Genomic DNA, 20,635 nt, shown 5'->3' on the forward strand with positions numbered 1-20,635 from the left:
CACTCAATTCTTAGAGAAGTAGTCAAATAGTAAGACATTTTGAGAATGTATCCCAACATACACATACATTTAGGAATCATAAAAGTATTATTACACTAGTAGAATATGTACATTGTAATACATATACCATCTAAAACTTTTAAAAGAATGAGATGAAGTTTAAAGACAAAATATTAATAAAGGTGACTTCATGTTATCATTAATGTGATAGGCAGGTTTCTAAAGTCACCCCCAAGTTTTCTGTACCTGATGTGCCATACTGTATGGTCCCCTTCCCTTTTTAAATTTTTTAAAATTTTCCCACACCATGCGACATGCGGGATCCTAGTTCTCCGACCAGGGATCGAACCCTTGCCCCGTTCAGTGGAAGGGCGGAGTCTTAACCACTGGACTGCCAGGGAAGTCCCCTTCCCTTAAGTATAGGCAGAATCTGTGACTATGACAGAAATATCACTGCAGTGATTAGGTTACAAATCAGTTCACTTTGAATTAACCAAAAGGGAGACTATCCTGGGTGGGACTGGCTTAATCAGATGATATGTATTTTTTTTTTTACATCTTTATTGGAGTATAATTGCTTTACAATTATACTGTGTGTTAGTTTCTGCTTTCTAACAAAGTGAATCAGTTATACATATACATATGTTCCCATATCTCTTCCTTCTTGCGTCTCCCTCCCTCACCCTCCCTATCCCACCCCTCTAGGTGGTCACAAAGCACCGAGCTGATCTCCCTGTGCTATGCGGCTGCTTCCCACTAGCTATCTATTTTACTTTTGGTAGTGTATATATGTCCATGACACTCTCTCACTTTGTCACAGCTTACCCTTCCCCCTCCCCATATCCTCAAGTCCATTCTCTCGTATGTCTGTGTCTTTATTCCTGTCTTACCCCTAGGTTCTTCATGATAATTTTTTTGTTTTTAGATTCCATATATATGTGTTAGCATATGGTGTTTGTTTTTCTCGTTCTGACTTACTTCACTCTGTATGACAGACTCTAGGTCCATCCACCTCATTACAAATAGCTCAATTTCTTTTCTTTTTATGGCTGAGTAATATTCCATTGTATATATGTGCCACATCTTCTTTATCCATTCATCGGATGATGGACACTTAGGTTGCTTCCATGTCCTGGCTATTGTAAATAAAGCTGCAATGAACATTTTGGTACATGACTCTTTCTGAATTATGGTTTTCTCAGGGTATATGCCCAGTAGTGGGATTGCTGGGTCATATGGTAGTTCTATTTGTAGTTTTTTAAGGAAACCCCATACTGTTCTCCATAGTGGCTGTAAGCAGCTCATGCAGCTCAATAACAAAAAAACAAACAACCCAATACAAAAATGGGCAGAAGATCTAAATAGACATTTCTCCAAAGAAGATATACAGACTGCCAACAAACACATGAAAGAATGCTCAACATCATTAATCATTAGAGAAATGCAAATCAAAACTGCAATGAGATATCATCTCACACCAGTCAGAATGGCCATCATCAAAAAATCTACAAATAATAAATGCTGGAGAGGGTGTGGAGAAAAGAGAACACTCTTGCACTGCTGGTGGGAATGTGAATTGGTTCAGATGATGCTTTAAAAGAAAACTGTCATGGGGACTCTCTCCTGGTTGTTTGGAGAAAGCAAATTGCCATATTGTAAACTGTCTATGGGCCCCATGGAAAAGACCTGCAGGCGATCTCTAGGAACTAAAAACAGTCTCTGGCCAACAGCTAGCATGAAAATGAGGACCTCACTCATGCAATCACAAGGAAATGAAATCTGCCAACAATCAGTTATCGTCCAAGAAGATCCCAAGCCCCCAGATGAGAACTGCACCTTGAGACCTTCATGTCAGCCTGGAAACAGCTGAGCAGGGGAGCCTACATACATGTAGATAGACCCACATGGTTCCTGGGTCTAAGTAAATCTAACCTGAGTTATGGAGAAGTATCTACAACTTTACCCACAGAAACAAACCCCATTTCCTTGTCCACCTCTCCTCTACTCTCACCCCAGGACAGGAAGGAAACTGAGGCTTAGAGAGATTAATAATTTACTGAATAAAGAATACATAACACCAACTATTATATAAAGAACCTTCTCTTCAGTAGCTTCCTATTTTAAAATGTTTATTCTTTATATTTTATGTTTTCAGACATCTTTAAATAAAGATGTCTAACTAAAGAGTTAGATATTGACATTGTGCTTTGAAGACTTATAATTCAAGTTCTTCAATCCTAGAAACATCTTGAGTGGTAAAGCAGCTGAGTTTGTATGAAATACACCTGTTCCCTAAATACTTCAACCTCCTGGGTGGGAGTTATAGCAGGAGAAACAGGCAAACTCTGTTCTGTGTCCTATACTGAGTCTATGCTGCCTAATTCAAGAGATCAACATTTTTAGGGTTATGCTATGGAATCTAGAAAATGCAAAAGTACACCACCATTGTATAGGTGGTTAAATCGTCATGTTTAAAACTTAAATAGAAGAAAATACCTTGCAAATAACACATTTTAAACCTAATATTTAGCAGTTTTTCTGGTAGACTTTATATGGCCCTTTCCTGAACTACTTCTGTGGTCTTGCAATATTTTTGCCACATTGCAGGATAGAGGGTGTGTGAGTGGATATGTGTGTCTGTCTGTCTGTATGTATGTATGTGTTTGTATGTGCAGGGTTTACCTTTAATAATAGAAAATAGCACATTAAAGATACTCTATAAATCTGAAGCTAACTCAGGTGTAAGTAAAATATAATCTGATAGGCTTTTATTCCATGAGGAATATATTTTGTGAATAAAGAGTTTGAGAGCCACCAGTCTAATTCAAGGAAATTAAACTGTTCAATTTTTTATCCCTGTTGTTTTTTGAAAATAGTCACTAATATCAGTCATAAACTAGGCCATGGCAGAAATAGCATACATTACCAATTGCACTCTCATGAGAATTATGTCTCATTCTAGTCATGGCGTGAGGAAAAACATGTTGTCTTAACACAATGCAAAAGGAACATTTTTTTCCTGTCAATTCTCATTTCCTATACCCCTTAAAATATAAAATATACATATTTATTATGCTTCATCTCCTTTCCATGAATATAGCTCACTGGAAGGTTGTAGATCTCAAACCCATTCACGTGTTTTTTATGGTAAATGGATATAGATATGACAAACAGCACTAAAGCACACATTTTATTTTTCTTTTTGATTATTTTTGCAGTAACTTCCCACAGGTAGGTCAAATAAAGCATGTATGTTAAATTTTAAAGTGTCTTCTTGCCGATGATTATATGGATGACTATAATCAGGCTCAGTAAACAATTATTTTGTTAGACTTTATGCCTCAATGCAAAGAATCCACAGCAAAATCAATAAAGGCTCATGAAGTGCGCTCAGAATTCCAATAGCGACAGAAATGTTCATTATTTTAGGACTTCATACAATTTTGTGACTTAGAGAAATTAAAATGCACTTAAGAACAGATGGTTTAACAAAATGGGGAGGGGAGAAATTATAGTTTATAAATGAAATACATTACTGAGAATAATCAATTTTGTCTATAGTAAAGACGTGACCTTCCAGTGTCATTACATACAGCAGGAAACTCTCTGTGTCAGGGATAAGCAGGCTTTCTCCTTTATTATTTCTTTCTGTAACATAAGGGAGTCCCATACCAGCTGCATGTAGCATTACTTCATGGGTATATAACTGTATTTAAATCATTTATATATTACATTTTACAAACGTAATAGGGAAATGCGCTCTTATGCATCCACGGTTTAAGAGTTGAAACAGATGGTGAAAGGCTCAGTCTAAACTAATATGGGCATTAAAATAACTGATATTGCATGAATTCCTTGATAGAACAGAAGTTTAGTTCGCTATAAAATGGGCTTGTGACTTTCTGGAATATATTAAACATAATGTGTCCTTAGCAATAGTTCTTCTGCATGAGGAAATACACTTAGAATTTACTCATAAGAATTTTCAAACCTAAAAAAAAATGTAGCCATTCGTTCCATAAATATTTACTGAGTACCTGTTATTTTCAGGCACTGTGCTTAGTAATGAATTGCTTATAAAGATGAATAAGACATGGTCCCTGCCTTCAAGATGAGATCATGATCTGGTAGAGAAGATGGAGACAGATGATAGAAAACACTGACAAGAAATGAAGCATTTGGAGCACCTCTATTTGCAGTGACTTGAGTCTGTGGCATTTTCATACCCTCTGGGATCTAGACCTGCAATTCCAATAGTTGCAACAAACTAGCCATACAGCCAACTCTATTAGGTCAGGAGTTCAGCTGAGATATTTTGCCCTTTTTTGTAGAAAGTGACAACTGAGAAGAAATTAATAGTCATGCATATGCTATATAGTTTTCATCAAAATACGTAAAAAATAAGTTCAAAAATACAACACTGAGCATTCTTCTAAAGAATAAGAAAAACTTTTCACATAATGGAAATCTACATTAGTCAGTATTTTGCTTCGGATCTTATCTTACATGTTATCTTGCCTGGAGAAGATGATTTCTGTCATATCTTTCAACGGTTTTACACTAGGTCTAAGTTTTGTTCAATTTTCTATAGTTCCTGACATACATCTGGAATTTCCTTTGCCTCTAGGCTTTTCTATATGCTATTGCCCTTGCCAAGGACAGTCCATCCCTAATATCCTTTTTGGACTTTGTCTTTGCAAGCTCCTATTTACCCAACAGAACTTAACTTAAAGATCAATTTTTCAGGCATATCTTCCCTGACCCATAAATTAAGTTAGATTCACCTGAAACATCTTCATCTTGAACTCTTTTAAGAATGCTCATCTTACTTTAATTCCTTGTTTAATAATAATTATATGCTTAATGAATATATCGAAAAAAGAAAATGATCATATACTCTCCATCTTACATTAAGTAAAATACTACTTTATTTGGCTAATTTTCTCTTGTATCTGTATCTACTGTGACTATGGTCTGCAGACATTGATAGGTAGAAATGAATGCAAAAACATAAGGTTTAAAATGCATAATAAAATACTTTATTTAAATCAATACATTATAATCTTTCTTGTAATTAACTAATTATATTCAGTTCTTTATGCTACTTCAGAAATGTTTTTGTTACTTAAGAAATCAGCACCACAGAGTTAATGAGTTTTTAATTTAGCCCAATCTCCTCTCTGGGCACTTTTTAAACTTGGTTCATCATCTAGTTTATTCACAGGTGTTGCCATACTGTATGGTATGACTGGGAATTAGCTTTACATTATTTTTTCCTTGATACTTCATTGATGACTTTGAGCAAAGTTTACTAGGTAATTTGTAGAATATGGAGCAGTTTAACCACATAGAATATCGTGCAGGGCTGCTGCTTGGTCTTCTGATAGTTTAATGAAACTCTCTGAAGTTAGAGGCAAAGAATCATTTGCAGTATTTATTTAGAACAAATAAGCAGTGGGAACAGAGAAAACTGCATCTGTACTTCTTAAAATGATTTTATACTGAATATGGAAGTCATGATCATTCAAATATGTGCACCTGCTTATATTTGATTGTAACATCAGCCTTTCAAATAACGATCTATACTCTCAATATACACTTAATGCATTTGCACTAAAATTTTACTTTGATGATTGTACATTCAAATTTCTGCAGATGTTCTTAAAGGAAATGTTTATGAAAATTAGCTCCTCAAGATCTTACCCTTCAAAATTTATAAAAGCAAAGTGAGCTGAGCCTATCTATCCAAATATATTCAGTTTTTTCCAAATTAAGTATTTCTAATTTGTTTACTCAATTCATTTCTCCACAAAGAGAATGTATCCTATAAAGTTTTTAATATGGAATTAACATTCATATAAAGAATAGTACTGCTCCCTTTATCTAAAAATAAGGATGAATTATTTATTGAGTACGAATACCATTTCACTCACTTTTGGCAAACAAATTTATGACCTTGATGTAAGAGTCAGCTTACTATTCATACACGAATAATACACTTTATTTACACAATATATTGTACTATACAAAATGCTTTGATATCCACAATATTTTGTTGGATCATCTAGCAACTCTTTGAGATAGGCAGTGGAATTACTGTTTACCCCTTACTGCAGGTGAGCAAATTGAGGTTCATAACAGTAAAATAATTTACCATAAGTCAAGTAGCTGGTGAATGATGGAGTCAAGGATCAGCTCTGGGTTTTCTGTATCAACGACCTAGGCTCCTTCTACTGAAAACATATTTTCATTTCTATATGACATTAAGTATTTGGAAACTGACATAATTTCTACTTATTTCTATAAAATTCCAAGTTGTATAATTTTCACTAATCTGCTGAAATTTATGTAAATTTGCTAAATTGAATAAAAGGCATCAATATTTTTCATATATTTTATTCACCTATATGGACAACAAAGCTTTGCTATGGCTAATGCTTTCCGAGCTGATATACAGAACTGGTCAATTCCCCCTAAATTCATTAATGCAACTACAGATTATATTTCTCATTCCTTGAAGCCCCACGTGACCAAAGACTAGCTTAGGGCCAGTGAAAGTAAATGAAAGCAACATGTTCAACTTCCCATCTATGTCCTTAAAAGAAAAGAAACATTCATTTTCTCCTCCCCAAAGACTTTGTGTGTCCATGTTGTGTCACAGTAGCTGTCTTAGACACAGAGAAGGAAGTTCCGTATTGAGGATGACAATACAACAGGACACAATGAAGTGGTATCACGTGAGCCTTTGGGAAGGGTTTTGTACTGTATACTTTCACACCATAAAATAATTCTTGCATTTTATAACCAATGTTATATTTGACCTTTGTAATAACATTCTGAGTCTGTAATTTAAATTATACATATACATACACACATACATGTAATAATTCAATGATAGAGTTAATTAATAATTTTATTTTTATATAAGTGTTCTTGTATAATTTATATGTATATAAGTTAAATATATATTTTAAAAAATAAATATGTATTTTCAGATAGATAATTTAACGATAAATAATAACTGAAAATAGCTTTCTATTTAATAGAGAAATGTTTATCTTTTCTACTATCATCTTAAATAATGTTTCCAGGCTTCTTTGTAGCATTTGAGAAAAAGGGAAATAGTGTCTCTTAATTCAGAGAAATCTAAATGTACCATAGCTCTTGAGCCAAAACCAGATACATGTAAAATTGGCAAAGCTCAAATTAATTTAAGTTACATAAAACATATCTTAGTTTGTTATTTAATTGGAATTAGCTATTGTCTTTCTCCACTTTATTAAACATTGGAATGACCAATCGTTCTACACTTGTAGTTCTTTTATTCACTAGCTATCCTCACTTCTATTTTCTAGCTATACAGTGACATATCTCAAATATATATGTACAGCCAAAAATTATTTCCTTAACTCAAAATTAATATACCCTATTGTCTACTTGGCACTTCCACTAAACATATTCAAAACTAAACTACTGAATCCCTACCCCCCAAATGAAACCTACTACAAATACAACCTTCCTCATGGCAGCTGATGGTTACTCCATCCTTGTAGTTTTACTGTCCAAGAAACAAGCAGGCCAAAAACGTTGGAATTATATTCGATCCCCTTTTTCCTTCATATTGAACATTTTGTCTACCATAAAATCCCCTTAACTCTATTTTTTAATTGAAGGATAGTTGATTTATAATATTATATTAGTTTCAAGTATATAAATAGTGATTCAATATTTTATAGATTATACCCAGTTTAAAGTTACTACCAAATAAAGGCATATTTCACTGTGCTGTACTATATATCCTTTTGCTTATCTATTTTATACATAGTAGTTTGTATCTCTTAATCCCATACCCCTGTCTTATCTCTATTTCAAATGTTTTTCCAGAATACAACCATTGAATTTTCATTTCTAGAATTGTGCCCAATAAGCCATCACATCTTCTTAAATTTCTTCTATAGTATCATAGTATCATAACTTATCTCTCTGCTCTGTCCACACACCCATATATATGCATATTTTACATATATATACAATTTTATGTATATAAAAATTCAGGGGCCTGTGGTGTCTTTCAAAAAGGTAGGTTGCATTAGGTCTATTTCCTCTGTTCAAAACTCTACGATTGCTTCTCCCTTAAAATAGAAGTCCAAGTCCTTTAAATATCTTATCTGCAATGCCTTATATGAGTATAACCCCTGTTATTTTTCCAATATCCTCTTCTACAAATCTTCCCTGCCCTCAGTTCTAGCCACACTGGTTTCCTTGTTGTTTCATGGACACTCAAGGCACATTCCCATCTTAGTGCCTTTACCCCAGCTTTTTCTCTGTCTGGTGTGCTTTTTCCCCAGATATCCATTTCATTACCTGATTCACCTTGTCAAGTATTTGCTTGAACCTTATGCTTTCAATAAATAGCATTCTTAATACCATAATTCATCCCCAGCTTCCCATCTGCATTCCAGACCCTCCCCATCTTCCTTAGTTTCTTCTACCTATGATTATTCCCACAACAAATATCCTCTTCTTGCATAAATTTAATTATTTATTTTATCAGTTATTGTCTCTCTGCTTTCTCTCCCTTATGGTCAGGGGATTTGTCTAGTTTTTGCCTGATGCTTCTCATGTGCCTCGGACACATGGGATCTGTCAAAAATATATTTACTGAAATACTAAATACCTGATGTATTTGAGTCATAGTACTATACATTTAAAGTATATAATATCAGTTAATCCTGTGGTAGGCAGCTTCTGAGATGCTGTCCAGTGATACCTGCTTCCTCATATTTACATCCTGTGCAATCCTCCTCCTTAAGTGTAGAGTGGACTAGAGACTTATTTTTGATGAATAGAAAATGGTCAAAGTGATGAGCTGTCACCTCTATTATTAAGGTACAGAAGATTGTGCCTTCTGTTTTGCTAGCTTTCTCTATCTTGTTGGCCCTCTCTCTTGTTCTCTCCCTTACTTTCCTTGATGTATTAAGCTTCCCTGTTATGTGATACTTTGCGGAGAGGTACCCATGGCAAGAAACGGAAGGAGTCCTCCGGCCAACAATCAGTAACTAAAACCTCAGAACAGTCAGCAAGGAACTGAATCCTGCCAACAGTCATGTGAATGAGGTAAGAAACTATTTTTTCCAGTTGAGCCTTGAGATGACTGCAGCCTCATGAGAATGAAATGGCCCACCTGAGCAGCACCTGGATTCCTGACCCATAGACACTGAGATAATAAATGTTTTCATAAACTACTAATCTTTGAGATTGTTACACAAGAGTAGATTACTAAAATAGTCCTCAACATGAAACCATGTGTTTGTATAAAGACCAAATCCTCCTACAGGAACTGCGGAAACAGAGTGTTTAGTTTTTCTTCCAATGTAAAATTTACATCTAGTGAAGGCATACCTCGGCTTTTAACCCACATCAGTATAATGCCAACTCACATCAACAATGTCTCATATTTTTCTGCTAATCAGTCCTAAACATAAATCATAAAAGTTAAAATAAATGGTTTAAATTTTTAGTGTTCTATTAATTTTCTTATACTTGCCCACATATATAAACTATATAAAATATAAAATACTACTTAAACCTTAAATGCTAAGTTATATTACTTCCCTCTTTTCACAGTCCTTTAAAAATTCTAATGATGCTTTCATTAGTGGTAAAACACTTAACATATGTAACCATATGCAAGCATGCTCCACCACTCCTTATTTTTAAATTATATTCTCTGTTTACGTCTCCTATTCAGATCAATTAATTGACTTTCGATGTCTCTTTATCATATAACAAAATTTTTACAAAGGAAAAATACTTCAGATAAAACTTCTGAACAAAAATTTAATAAGAATAACATTATCTAAATTATCACCTACCTCATAAAGTACATTTATATTCTTAGAAAATGCAGTGATTTTCAAATTAAATGTGTTCCAGATATAGAACTAAACTTGAATAAAGAGATGTTGTTCTGTTTCCTGCTCTGACACTGAGAGATTAGCCAATCCAAAATCTTTGTGGATGGACCTCTATTCCCTCATCAAATCAAGGAACATCTGGTTTCCATACTCTTTGCTGTCCTTCCTAATACGAGTCCTATGGTTTTATAAAACAATGCAACTATGTTTAGAACTAACATCTCTGTAGGTTGTGAAATTCTAGAGTATATGGATTATTTCTCAATGCTTTTTCTAATGTTTAAAATATCTAAATTATCAAAATTAAAAATAACTACTAGTTACTTGCCCTATCTCCATTTTGCCTGCTTTCTTACTAATTAAACTCCAATTGAATTTCTCCAAAAAGTTACATGCCTACCTAAATGACTACAATTTCCAGTCTTCTTTACAACTAAAGATGACCAGTAGGTGTCTTCCAGGAAAAGTACTTAAATATTTAATTGACTCATGTAAGAATTGAACCCTTCGGGTCTTCTCTTTCTTTTTACTTCTCTGAAATTCAGATATGACAACGGGACTTTATCTTGGGTGACAGTTGAACTTGAGGAGGAAGGAATTTCATGCTAAGGATGATAGAGGAGTAAGATAGCCTATCCTCCACCCCTACTAACTGTGGACCTATTAGCCATGGCCAAGTTTTTATAAGTGAGAGAGAAATGAATCTCTAACTTGTTCATGTCATTTTCTTGCTTTTTCTTTTTATGAACTGAACCTATTTTAAACTGATACAGTATCTCTATCTACTTTTAATACCTTGGTGTCCAATGTAGAAAATACACAGACTATTTAGACCTAATTCAATAGTCAAAGGGCATAATTTACATCATGTTATAAATGTTTGCAATTTTATAGTTTTTGCTTTTATGAAGGATGTACTATCATAGTTATTGGAATAATGATGTATTAAAAACAACTTTATATCATTTTCATCCATATATTCATACCAAAATAACATAAATTTATTTCACTTTTCTTTCTCCACTTCTCTCCCTACATAGATATACACATACTTACAAATATTTCATTTGTATTATTCTTAAATTCTTAGGAGGGGAAAAATTATTAAAATGACATGGATTTCTCACAAGACACTAAAGACAGCCAGAAAACAACGAAACAGCATCTTTAGAGTTCTGAAGGAAAAGAACCACTTTTGCTCTACATCCAACAAAAATATCTTTCAGAAATGAGGGAAGAATAAGGACAATCTCAGATAAAGAAAAACCAGAAGTATTTATTTCCAGCAAACCTAATCTAAAGGAGCTGCTAAAGGAAATTCCTCAGGCTAAAGGAAAATAATACCAGAGAAAAATTTGAATCTTCAGGAAAGAAGGAAGAACAAGAGAAATGGTAAACTTCTGGATAAAAATAAAAACTATTCTTCTACTACTAGGTTCTTTAAAATATATTTAACTGGTGAAAGGAAAAATCTGTCAGAATTTTCAATGTATGCACATGTCATATTTATGACCACTAAAACACAGAAGTTGATAGGGGAGGGTAATGTGACCTCTATGGTTGTAGGTCTTCTACATTTTACTTGAAGTAGTACATTATTAACTCTAGATAAACTGTGATAATTTAGGTATGCATATTGTAATTTCTAGAGGAAACACTGAAAAAAATACAAAGGTTTACAGCTAAAAAACCAATAAATTAGTTAAAATAATATATTAAATATATTCAAATGAGAAGAAAGGCAAACAGAAGGATAAAATTAGAATACACACTATACAAAATGTAGTATTTGAAATAACGCACCATAAAGTCTAGGCCCTTAAGATAAGTAAATGAAGTGAGAAAATTTTGGAGGAAATGAAGAGAGCCACAGAATGGAAGGCTCAGTGCAGATGAGTGAGCCCTTAATGTGTTGTAGAAGACAGAATCTGAGTTGGGTAGATGGTAAATTATAGTGAGCAAACAGGATACTGCCTTTTATTTACTGTTATTCATAAGTATTGCAATTTATCTACTATTTCTGAAAATGCTATAAACCATAGCAATGTCTTTTCCAGATACTAGATTAACTAACTTAACATAATTGTGATATTTAGAATGACAATTTATGATATTAGCCAATTTTCAATATAGTGTTCTACAATGTAAGCATTTGGCATATATTATTTCTTTTAAGTTACAAGAGTTTTTTGTATTTTAACAGCATGTAGCAGAAATTGTTATAAAATATACTCTACTTCTGGGTAAAGTTTATTTAATGTTCTAATTTTTTAAAAAAATATTTCCATTTGTGAAACTAATTATAGGAATGGGCTGGAATAAAGTGATGATCTCAGGAGCTTTTGCTTTTATTTATTTTTTTTTTTTGCGGTATGTGGGCCTCTCACTGTTGTGGTCTCTCCCGTTGCGGAGCACAGGCTGCGGATGCGCAGGCTCAGCAGCCATGGCTCACGGGCCCAGCCGCTCTGCGGCATGTGGGATCTTCCCAGACTGGGGCATGAACACGTGTCCCCTGCATTGGCAGGCATCCACTGCGCCACCAGGGAAGCCCATGGAGCTTTTGCTTTTATACTTTCTCTTCCTTCTGTGTACCTGCCTTCAGCAGTTATAGGCATCTTGAACTATAGTATTCTGGCTTCCTAGCAAATTGGGTCATCAGGCCTATGAAAAGACTTAACACTGTTTATATAGAATTTTCAGTAAATTGGCTTAAGGCAAGTGCCTAAGGAAATGTAGGGTCTTTAGCAACTATGTTCATGGGTGGTCAGAGGACATTTTTGCCTTACTTCTGGGTTCACAGTTGTTTCGCAGACACCAAAGGTTGTGGAAGTCTCACCTTCAGCTAAGTATGGTATTAAACTCAATTAAAATTCTATATTCATTCATGAAAGCTTGCATTAGGAAAATAAAGTTTTAACTTCTTTCATCCATCAATATGTTAATTATTTTCATGTTTTATTATATAGCTAAATCTAACTGTAGCAAAAATATTTTTCTTCCAGGTTACAAGTTCTAAGTGCCCTATTATAGTAATTTTAACATGATATACTCTGGAGGACATGGACTTTATAACAAATAATTTTAGTACAGATTAAGATTTTTGCAATTTCAAGTTCTATACTAGAAGTAATTTTTTGTACAGTCTTTTTAAAATTTATTTATTTTTATGTATTTATTTTTGGCAGCATTGGGTCTTCATTGCTGTGCACGGGCTTTCCCTAGTTGCTGTGAGTGGGGGCTACTCTTCGTTGCAGTGCGCGGGCTTCTCATTGTAGTTGTGGCTCGCGAGCTCTAGAGAGCAGGCTCAGTAGTTGTGGTGCACGGGCTTAGTTGCTCCGCGGCATGTGGGATCATCCTGGACTAGGGCTTGAACCCATGTCCCCTGCATTGGCAGGTGGATTCTTAACCACTGCGCCACCAAGGAAGTATCTTGTATAGTCCTGTAAAATAACCATTGCTTAGGGGACCCACAAATGTAAACTTTCAGTCACAAAATAATTAAGGTCCCAATTAAAAACAGAGAAAAAGTAATAACTGGAGGAAGATCTTTCAAATGAAACAAATCATACTATTGGAGAGTAGATAAGTAGCTATAACAGGAAGAAAGAGAGGGAAAGAGGAAGATGCTAGATATTAATAAATTTTTCATTTAAGTAGGAATGAAGTCCAAGAATCTTCCATTTACTGGCTTCAGAAACACTGAGAAATTGTGTAAAGCAGTGTTAGGAGGATTAATTAAAATAACAGAATGGTCCTTAACAATATTATTTTTTAAAGATTAGAAATTCTGCTCACTACATCATTTATTATTGAACTCCATATTAAGAACTTCTAAATATGTTTCTGGTTTAATGAATAAAGTTTACTTTTAACAAGTAATTACAAGTGAGAGGAAATACTAGACATTTCAGATGTGACAATGGGCCTTTTCATACCAAGTGTACTCGAAGCATGATAGTTCACAAAATCTGTTTGAGACTATGGGGAATTCATATAATAGGATCTACTGTGCAACAGAAACCAGAAATTTATATCAGTGGGTAAACTGAAAAACAAGATTGCACCATAGTTTTTCTTTTTTTTCCTTTGCTGCTATACAATTCCATACTCCCTCCTGATCTTCTCATTAATTATACAAAGAAATGACAAATTGGAGTTCAATAAAACTGATTGATCAAAAATACCACTAAGGGAGGGGGAAGGGTAAGCTGGGATGAAGTGAGAGAGTGGCATGGACATATATACACTACCAAGTGTAAAACCGATAGCTAGTGGGAAGCAGCTGCATAGCACAGGGAGATCAGCTCGGTGCTTTGTGTCCACCTAAAGGGGTGGGATAGGGAAGGTGGGAGGAAGATGCAAGAGTGAGGGGATATGGGGATATATGTATACGTATAGCTGATTCACTTTGTTATACAGCAGAAACTAACACACCATTGTAAAGCAATTATACTCCAATAAAGATGTTTAAAAAAACAACAACAACAACTTAGCTTCCTCAACTGAAAAATAGGAATAAAAGATTCACTGACTCAAAGGTTTTTTAGTGCTTAGTATAATCCTCAGGGCACAATATGCATTCTATAAATCATTGCTAAAAGGAATTTAGATACAGAATGATCACTTAAAAATAATTGTTTGGAGTACTGGAAATGTAATAATTGACAAGGAATTTATATATTCCTTCAAAGTGGATTCCAGTTTAAGGCACACAGAGAGTAATTTTGCATTATAACATTGATGTCTTGAAATCTTGCCATTTGCAACAACATGGATGGACCCTGAGGGTATTATGCTAAGTGAAATGAGTCAGATGGAGAAAGACAAATACCATATGATTTCACTCATAGGTAGAACATAAAACAACTAATTAAGAAACAAACAAAAGCAAAATAAATGAACAAACCAAACCAAGCAAAAACAAACACACAGATACAGAGAAGAGTGGTTATCAGAGGGTAGGGGGTGGGGGTGGGGTGGTGGAGAGGGCAAAATGAGGAAAGGGGATCAACTATATGGTGATGAATGAAAAATACATTTTTGGAGGTGAGCACGTTATAGGGTATACAAAAATAGAAATGTAATGTACACATGAAACTTATGCTATAAATCAATGTTACCTCAATTTTAAAAAGATTTAAACAATAAATAAATAAATAAATAAATAAATAAAATTGATGTCTTACCATAATTATCACTAGACTATTTGGTAGTGTGATTTCAAATATATAATATATAAAAATAAATGTATATATAATTTATTTATTTTTTATTATTAAATGTATATTAATATATAGTATATGTCATATACATTATATATGATATATATAATAAATTGTTATTCATTAATTTGAAAAGATTTTATGGAAAGAAGGCATAATTGTGTGAGACAGAGTCTATATATCATTAAAAAGAATGCTGTTTTTTTTCAATTCATCTCTGGTCATATCATATATTTATTTAAATAATAAACATTATAAAATGTTTTCCATAATATATTGCTCAATGTCCCTATAAATATTCTATTTCAACAGAAAAGCAGCAGATAGGAAATGGGAGAACTGATATTTTGGGTACAACTTTTATAGGAATCTCTCTCAATAGGCATGCTATAAATACAAATTGACACAAATAACTATGGTAAAGTTACTGTCATGATTTTTACACTATTGAACCATCATCATCTTCAGAAATTTTTGGATAGTATCTATATACCAAGCATTTTAAATTATTTTCAATGTGTCAACAAATTCAATTCTCACAAAGTATTATGTTTTTTTTTTACACTCATTTTAAAGAAACTGATGAACAGGTATTGAAGTAATTTCCCAAAGTTTAATTTCCCAAAGCTACCAAGTAATGAGAAAAAGAATTAAACCCATGGTGTCCGATTTAATTAATTTTAATTTAAAATAGAATGCTGAATTATTCCATAATAAATTATTTTCTAATCTTGCCCTAAAACTAAAATTTTAAAGTTTTGAAATCTCATATATTTGAAGGGCATGGGTGTACTATATACAATATCTGCACAGTATCCTAGTTTAAAAAGTATAATTCTGTCTGAATGAATGAACAAAGGTATTTTAAACAAATTTATAGTAAAATCAAATAGCCAACACTTTTTTATCTTGAAAAATCTAATTCTACAAAACTTACAAAATTATGAAAAGTTTACCATTCATCATTCAACAAACCTACTCTATATCAGCACCTATTCCATACACTTAGATACAGCAGTATATGAAAACAAAAATCCCTGTCTGTAAGAGCTTATGTAGAGAATGAGAGCCAGTCAATAAAAAATAAACATAAGAAGTTAATTTTGAGGCATATGAGAAATTAATAATTGTCATAAAGAAAGAGCAGAGCAAGGTAAGTATTTTTAATACTACCTAATATGTTTAAGTCTTTAAAAAGTAATCATGATCCTCCTTTGGGGGAAGAGAGTAGGGCTGGTGTGTATGTGTGTGTATGTAAGGTGTTATGCCTGTGTGTGCGTTAACTACGTATTGCAATACAGAAGAGTTATAGCAGCCAAATTCTAATGAAATTCACATTGATTTGATTATCTTCTAAAAGGTGACATACTATGTTAACCTTAGTTTTTTTCTATACTTTAAATATTTTGGGCAATAGCAACTATTACCACATCTGATTTAGATGATAAAAGATTAGTGAATGACTATAGTGATACAGTATATTTATAATCAGTCACGAGTAACCTCCAAGCAGTTAATGGCACCCTGAGTAAGTGAAAAGATTTTTATTATTTGTATTTTTTAAGTTTCTTATTACACATACATACACACACACACACATCTTCTCTTTAGAGAACAAAATAAATCAATATAAAGTTGTATTTTCACTCCAAAAGTATTGATAAGACATTACCAGATCTGATAAGGATATTTTTACTCCTACTTATAAGCATTAGAGCAAAACTATTCTGATTTTATATAAAATTTTAATCAGCTTCATGAAAATAGCAGTCTGCAAATATGCTTGAGTGAGAAAATTTATAGATGTTATCACATTCCAGTAAAAAACCTTCGAAAAAAGAATCCAAATGATTCTATAAATTCAGTATTTAACCCTCAGCAGATAGTCAGAGTTACCACATTTTCTACAATAATCGACCTGACAAAGTGAATGCATCTCTTTTTTTAATTTCAAATAAACTCTTGGGATAAGCATAATCTCATAAAAATGATGATATAGTCAAAGGATTGGAATTTACATAAGTATGATAATAATAATTTCCATTTTCTACCTTCTTGGTTTGTATCTGTATTCAGAAGAATTCCAAACTTATTTATTCTCAAGAAAGTATTGAGGAAGAAATGCATTGTTTGCAAATATAGGATTTTACAGAGTGTTTTTTTATTTAGAAGGGATCAGATTTTCAAAACTCATTTTCTCAGATTCTTAGAGTCTATAGCTTTTTACTGATTTAGTTGCAAAGGACTGCAGAGATTAATGAAGAGGTTTGGTAAAATCATAGTCACATATGAAATCCATAATTTGGTTATCTCCACAGAATTTATAATTTTAGCTTATATTTATTTACCAGAACATGTACATTTGTGATGCTTAATTATTTTGCTAATTATACTTGTTTAGGAATTTCAAAGGAGAAAAACTGGGCCAAATACTAACATTTCTTTCATGTATTCATTCATATATATATTGATACATAAAAGTTTAAGGCATTATGTCTACTTTGAGTAAGATGGAACAAAAAATGAGAATACGATTCCTCGTTAACAGAGGCTAAATTTTAATAAAGAAGATTTTATACTAAAAAATACTGTTAAAAGCGTCATTTGATTACTGTGTGGTATTCATATTCTTAATAAAAAATTAAGATTCTTCAGGGAAGAATCAATAGGAGTTTTGGAGGCCAAGTATTATTAGAAGTACAGTTTAGCTAGAACGATATGTTGAGAGAAGAAAATTAAGGGTTTCAAGTGTGAAGGTAAGGACAATATACTTTATTCATTAGACAACAGGGACTCATTTGCAGTTTCAGGAGTGATTCTATCTATTATTTTCTGAATCATCCCACTCCTCCACTCTCATATGGAACTTCTTTATTTTACGGACTTTAATCTTTAGCAGATGCTGTAAGTCTCCTGCTTGGTTTCATTTTTGTCTTGCTCATCCACACATTTCTGGCCATTCTCCATGGTATCATGAGTGATCTCTATGGAATGTAAATCTAATCAATTCATTTCTGTGCTTAAAATTCTAAATAGTCTTTCCCTGCACACAGAATACAATCCACTGTGTGTGGTCCTGTCTGTTCTTCTCAGCTCACCTCTCATTGCGATGCACTCTATCCTTATAAACAAATCAGACACCATGGTTTCATAAACACACCATATCAGTATTCCTCAATAAGTTTGTCTTCAACACTTAAAAAGCCTTTCCACTCTACTTTCTCATTTACCTATTATACCAATTCTTCTTTCAAGTTCTGGTTAAAACTCTATTTTTTCTGAAAAACCTTTTCTAAACTTTCTCCTCATTTAAGAACAATTAGCAACTCATTTACATATATTACCACAGCACTTTCTTTACACTTCAAAAGTAAAATTTGTCATTTAATTGGTCATTTACTTGTCTGTTTCCCATACAGGACTGCTGATTTTTGTCTTGACTGTCACTGTACTCCCCAGTAATTTGTACAGTTTCTAGATAGTAAATGCTCAATAAATGTTGAATGAATGAATAAAAAAGATAGAATAAAATATAATTGCTAGAAGCTTTTAGTGATAGAACTTGATATGAAATTGATGAGACAGAGAGATTACTTACAAAATGGTAGCCACACCGACTTATCTTCCATTTTCCTACCTTGATTTTCTTCTTTCAAAGGACTTTTTTCTCATACTATTGCTTTGCCTAGAATATTGTTTTCACTCTTATTGTGAATTAACTTCGGTTATTACTTCATGATGGCATCCATCTAATCCTATCCTTCCAAAATGTTCTTCAGCATTACACTAACTGGTTTAAATGACATTGCTAATGTTGCCCCAACACAAAGCCCTGCATTTTGAGAATCTCAAAAAATCTCTTGTTTTGAGAACAAGATTGACTAAAATATATTAAAGAACAAGTGACCCAATTTAAAACCTGTGTCATGCCACTCTGAAGTCTATGCATAGGATATAAATACTTCATTCATTCATTCATGCATTCATTCATAAAACGCTTACAGTAAGTGCCTGGATATGACAGCCACTGGAAATTTAACATTTAATAAGATACTTTACATGTCTGTAAGTGTCAAGTAGTTTGCAGTATAATATTTGAAGCAAAAAAGTAAATCATTAACATAATCATTGAAGACTCATTGCTTGGAATTTTCTTAAAACATTTATTTTTCAAACATTAAACATCAGATTAATTATTTAAATTTCCTAGGATAGTGCCTAGAACTGAGAATATTGCTTCCTATTCTTACTTGGTAAGTAATTTATAACAAGAACTATGACAGAAGGATGGGAATACTTATATGTCACAGCCAGGCATTTCTCTCCCTGTAAGATGATAAGATAATGATTTCTTGAAAAATAGTTGGTGTCGGCTGGTTGGTTCTAGGGTTTAAGGGATCATTTTTCTTTGTAAAAGGGATCTGTTATCACAGGGACCAGAGCACTCTTGCTCCTAAGTAGTGTATTGTTAGATACTGACACGCAATTCTTCCATTTTTTTTCAACTGTACATTCTTATAGATGTATTCTTACCTTGAATAGATCCAGTTAGGTCTTATTCAGGCTTGGAAATTATTTTTTCCTAAAAGGTGACTTTGCATATCAGATTTCATCCTCTACATAGCTTGAACTCTCAAGAGGTGGTCTTTATATCTTATTCTTAAGTTTTGAAGTGGTTATTCACCTTTGCTCTCATGAACTTATCTAATTTACAAAACAATTATTTCTGAATTTTGATATCCAGAATTATATTCTTCTAGAGGTTCTGTATATTCCTAGAGCTGACTACATTAATATGTGGCTGAGAAATATCTGAGGATTTTCTAGTTTCAAACTACCAAAGGGTAAATTTCAATAAATTAACATGTTTTGTCATTTTTAAGGTAATTTGATTTTTATGGCAGTTGAAATTACAAATACAATTACAAACAAAACAACAAAGAAAATGAAGATTCCTGTATTATTATTTTTGTTTGTTTGGTTTTTTATTTTTTGCTTTGTGGTATGCGGGCCTCTCACTCTTGTGGCCTCTCCCGTTGCAGAGCATAGGCTCCGGACGCGCAGGCTCAGTGGCCATGGCTCACTGGCCCAGCTGCTCCGCGGCATGTGGGATCCTCCCGGACCAGGGCACGAACCCGTGTCCCCTGCATCGGCAGGTGGACTCTCAACCACTGCGCCACCAGGGAAGCCCTCCTGTATTATTTTAAATATTATCCTTTCCTGAGTAGTTCCCTTTGAGATTAACTTTAGCTAAGTCAAACTTCTCTCATTTTACTAGATAGATAGATAGATAATCAGTGTGTTTACATAAGCATTAAGACTAAACTTTACTTGTTTAAAATCATCAACTTCATTTATAGAAAAATAAAAATATGTATCTTTTGATTATGACTTTATTCTTTTACAATAAAATACCTTAGACAAACTTTTTTTTTCTTTTCTCTTTTTTCCCTTTAATTCTTTGTCCCATAGCACAGTGCCTGATATCTAGTAGAT

The sequence above is a fragment of the Hyperoodon ampullatus genome, assembly GCF_949752795.1.
Source record: "Hyperoodon ampullatus genome assembly, chromosome: 11".
NCBI classification, from domain to species: domain Eukaryota; kingdom Metazoa; phylum Chordata; class Mammalia; order Artiodactyla; family Ziphiidae; genus Hyperoodon; species Hyperoodon ampullatus.